General features: G+C 51.7%; 1 pseudogene; it reads left to right on the forward strand.

Moving 5' to 3' along the window:
- Positions 1-2,965: 2,965 nt before the first annotated feature.
- Positions 2,966-4,373, forward strand: part of LOC102486688 (transcription elongation factor, mitochondrial pseudogene) — a 35,557-nt pseudogene continuing 34,149 nt past the window's right edge.

Below are 4,373 nucleotides of genomic sequence, written 5' to 3' on the forward strand. Positions count from 1 at the left end.
GCTTTCTCACTTTCTCTCTCTCTCTCTGTCCCTCTCTGGACAAATTGGAATAAATAAAAAATAAAATAATTATTTAAAAAAAAAAAAAAAAACTCCATGCTTAAAACATTCTGCTTTCTTTGGGCTGATTATCGACATAAACCCTGAAATGGGTCCAGCTCAAACTCTTTTTTAAAAATTCTTTTTTTTTTTTTTAAACATTCGATTGCTATACATCATTTGGCTTGTAAAGAGAACTCACCAACATGAAACACATCTTAGACTACAATACACGTCATCAGCAGCAGGTGATAAACCATCTCTGAGCCCCACAAATGTCCTGCCTCTCAATTTTTTCTCCCTGGTTTCCTTCCCTGTGCCCCTCCCCTCTCCCACCCTCCTTCCACACTGTCTCTGGGGGCCGTAACTATTTTCAGTGCTTTAATGTCCTCCAATCGTCCACCCTCTACCACAGAGTGAAAACAATCGGTATATGCTAAGTGGAGACATACAATATCTTTCTTCCATAGCCTGGCTTGCTGCAGTCAGCAATAGATTCTCCATATTTGACCACCTTCTATCAAATGCTGCGTCTTGTTTTTTTTTTTTTATGGCCGAGTAGAATTCCATAGAATATATCTGGCTGTGGACTTTTGGGTTGGTTCCACGTCTTAGCAATCGTGAATAATGCCTCAATAAACATTGATGTGCAAGCACTTTCCCGACTGTTGGTTAAACTCTTTTTTAAAAAATTATTATTAACTGTATTTATTTATTTACTTATTTATTTTAATTTGACTTGGGAGAGCGGGGTGGGAGAGAAAGTGAGAAAGCAAGCCGCCAGGTCCAGGACTCGAACTGCAGTCAGCTATGTGGGGGTCCAGCATTCTTAACCACCATGTCACCTGATGGCTCTGGTTCAAACTCTTAAAAGACATCTGAAGCTGGGGCTTGGCCTTTGGTTTTGAAATAGGAAGGTTTAATGAGAACCAAAATAGCTTAGACGATTTGTATAACAGATTGTTACTCCCCCGCCGCGCGTCGCGTCGGTCTTTCGGGGTAGGCTGGAGGGGGCAGGTGCTGCGAACCTTCATCCCCTGCTTCTGCCGCGCGTTGGTCTTTCGGGGTAGGCTGGAGCTGGCAGAAGGTGCTGCGAACCTTCATCCCCTGCTTCTGTTTAGAGCCTAGGTGGTTTCTGTGGGCACCTTGTCAGGGCTCAGACGGACCCGGCTTTCTCTCCCCCAGCCCAACCGGGACTGCCCCAGGCATCCTCCTCTAGGGGCCCCTGTCCTGTCTGCCCCCCGAGTCCTGGTTCCAGGACCTCTGGAAAGAAGACGGGGAGGATCGCGGGTTGGGAGCGACTAGTCAGAGGCCCCCCGCGAAGTGCTCCTGAGCTCAGGGACGCGCTTCTCTCCCATTTCCCGGTGGTTCCCAGCCGCCCTGCCGTGGCTTAGTGAAAACGAGGTCAGCCCCTGGTGTGAGGGTGCCAGCGCCGCCGGGCTGTGACTGACCCCTCCCGTCGGGCTGCTGAGGCACAATGCAGAGCGCCTGCCCTCCTGTGAGCCTCGTGGTGGCCCCAGCCAGCCGCCCTCGGCGGTGCACAGGGGACACTCGGCAGTGGGCTCCCCTGACCAGGGCATGGCTGGGCTTGGTGACGCAGAAGCGCCTCGCCTCGGTAGACCGGTTTCTGTGGGATTCCATTTGTTAGGCCCCAAACCCCTCATCGCTGAAATGCGGGGTGAAGACCTTCAAGAAGGTCAGGGCACGCTCCTTGCCTTCCCTGTCCTCCTTCTAGACAGGGTTGGCAGTGGGACGGCTCTCCCTCCTCCGGCAGCGCCGTAAAGCTTGGCTCATAAACGGAGAGAGCTTAGAAACATGGGCCTTGCTGAGACCAGCAGTTAGCGTAATGGCTATGTCGCTGGACTCCCACGCAGTCGACTGCGATTCGCGTGCTGGATCCGGTGGCTTAGAACTCAGGCCGGGCGCGTGTGTGTGCGTGCCCAAGATGCCGAGAGGAGAATGGAGAAGGGATTGCGGCGTGACCATACCCCCTGGGGGGTGATTTCTCGCTTTCTGTCTTTCTCTTTCTTTCTGGTCAGCGCACATGTCCTATAGTAAAATCCTCTAAAAAAAAGAAAGAAGAAAGGAAAGAAAGAAAGAAAGAAAGCAAGCAAAGGAAAGAAAAAAAAGAAAAAGTAAGGTGAGCCTTGGGCTTACCTTTGGGTTCAACCACAGGGGCCTGGGGCAAGTATGGCCTTCTGTGGAGCACACATCAGAAGTTCATGGCTTAGATAGCATGCGTGCCTGTCTGTCTGTTTTTCTTTTCCTCTCTTTTAGGTTTTGGCCAGAGGGCGTGCACACTCACGGGATAGAAGGAAAGTGAGAAACCACCCCCAGGGGGAAGGCCATGCCAGTCTCTCCTCCACCCTCCTCCTGGGCTTTTACACACACATGCAGGTGCACAGGTGTTCTCAGGCCTCTGACTCAGGACTCGAGCCACCGAGTGGCCACATGGATCCAGCACCTTAACCACCATGCCGGCCCCGTGCGTATTTCCTTCTTTTCTTAGGCTTTTGCCATAGGGCGTGTGCCTTTGCTGGAGGGAGACAGAAACAGTGAGAGGGAGAGTAAGAAATCACTGCCAGTGGGGGTGGCCATGCCGCAATCCTCTCTCTTCCACTCTCCTCCTGGGATTTTGGGCACGCACATGTGCCCGGCATGATTCTCAAACCTCGGGGCCTGGGACTTGAACCGCAGTCAGCCATGTGGGCGTCCCGCACAATAACCACCGTGCCACCTGCTGGCCCTGCCTGTGCGTATTTCTAAAGTGAATGTATTCTGATTTAGTTTCTATCCTTTACGCTGTTCTTCTGACGAGAAGGAGTCTCTGCACATGGGAAATGTCTAAACTTCTTGTCAAAGTTTTCACGGAGGGCCACTGAGCGGGCAGGAGGCAGCACCCTCGGCCTCTGCCCCGTTTACAGTCATGGCTGCAGCGCCTGCCGGGCCCAAGGAGGAAGAGCAGGAGAGCAGTGACGGCCCCGCGGCCTTGCCAGGACCGGGCTCCACCTTTGACGTAACTGCCAGAGGACTAAGGGCGAGGCAGCCATCCAAGCGCAGCAGCCCCCGGGGCCTGCTGTCCATCATCCGGTCCCCGGAGGGTCCTACTGGTCCGAGCGTCAGTGGTGAGGACGGGGTCCTGCTAGACAGTGGGCGCACCTGCTCCTCCCCACCAGCACTGCCCTTCTCCCGAGAACCATCTGTAACCTGTGTCTTCATGCACGTGTGCACGTCGTCTTGCAGGTGTACCTGTCGGTAAGGGAAGCCCTTACCTGTAACTCAGGAGCTGCTGCCACCTGGAGACACCGGGCAGCTGTGCCCCAGAGGAAGACGTGGCCACGTGGGTGTGGTCCGTGTGAGGTCGTGAGGTCGTCAGCCCCGAGTTTTGGAGATGCAGTCATTGCGTATGTAGTATGGAAGCTCGTAAATGACTCTTGCATAATCTGCACAAAAATGTTTATGTGCATTTCCTATCTTCCAGAGATAACTACTCTTCAAACCATAAATATATATATATATACATATTTTAAATGACTTTAAATTTAACTTTATTTATTTTAATTTGTCCAAGAGGGATAGAGACACAGGGAGAGAGAGAATAAGATGAGAAAGCAAGCCGTCAGGTCCAGGACTTGAACCGTGGTTGGCCATGTGGGCATCCAATGTCTTTAACCACCATGCCACTTGCCGGGCCCCTATTTACTTATTTTTTGAGAGGTTTTCGCTGTAGGGCGTGTGCGCTCACCAGAAAGAGACAGACAGAGACAGAGAGACAGAAAGGAGAAATCACTCCCCGGGGGGGATGGCCACGCTGCAATCCCTTCTCCTCCATTCTCCTCCCTGGATCCTGGGCAGGCATATATGCTGGCATGAATTGAAGTCACCAGGTCCGGGACTCGAATCACAGACGACTACATTGGAATCCAGCGATATAGCCATTACACCAACGGCTGGTCCCATAGATTTATATTTTAAGTTTGTTCCAGGGCACATGTGCAAGCTAGAGAGAGAAAGAGATAGAGAAAGTGAGAACTCACACCCAGAGGGAGGTCCACACCACAGTCTCTTCATTCCCTTCTTGAGATTTTGGGCACACGCGCACATAGACTTCGCTTGGTTTTCAGCCATCTTAACCTAATGCGCCACGTGCTGGCCCCAAATCATGAGTATCTTACCAGACCGTTTTCTTAGTAAGTGAATCCATATTAACATATTCTTTTTCTTTTTTTGGGGAGAGGTTTTAGCCATAGGGCGTGTGCGCTCACCAGACAGACAGAGAGAGAGAGACAGAGAGACAGAAAGCGAGAAATCACCCCCCAGGGGGGATGGCCATG

Source organism: Tupaia chinensis, unplaced genomic scaffold (genome assembly GCF_000334495.1).
Source record: "Tupaia chinensis unplaced genomic scaffold, TupChi_1.0 Scaffold138725_1, whole genome shotgun sequence".
Lineage (NCBI taxonomy): Eukaryota > Metazoa > Chordata > Mammalia > Scandentia > Tupaiidae > Tupaia > Tupaia belangeri.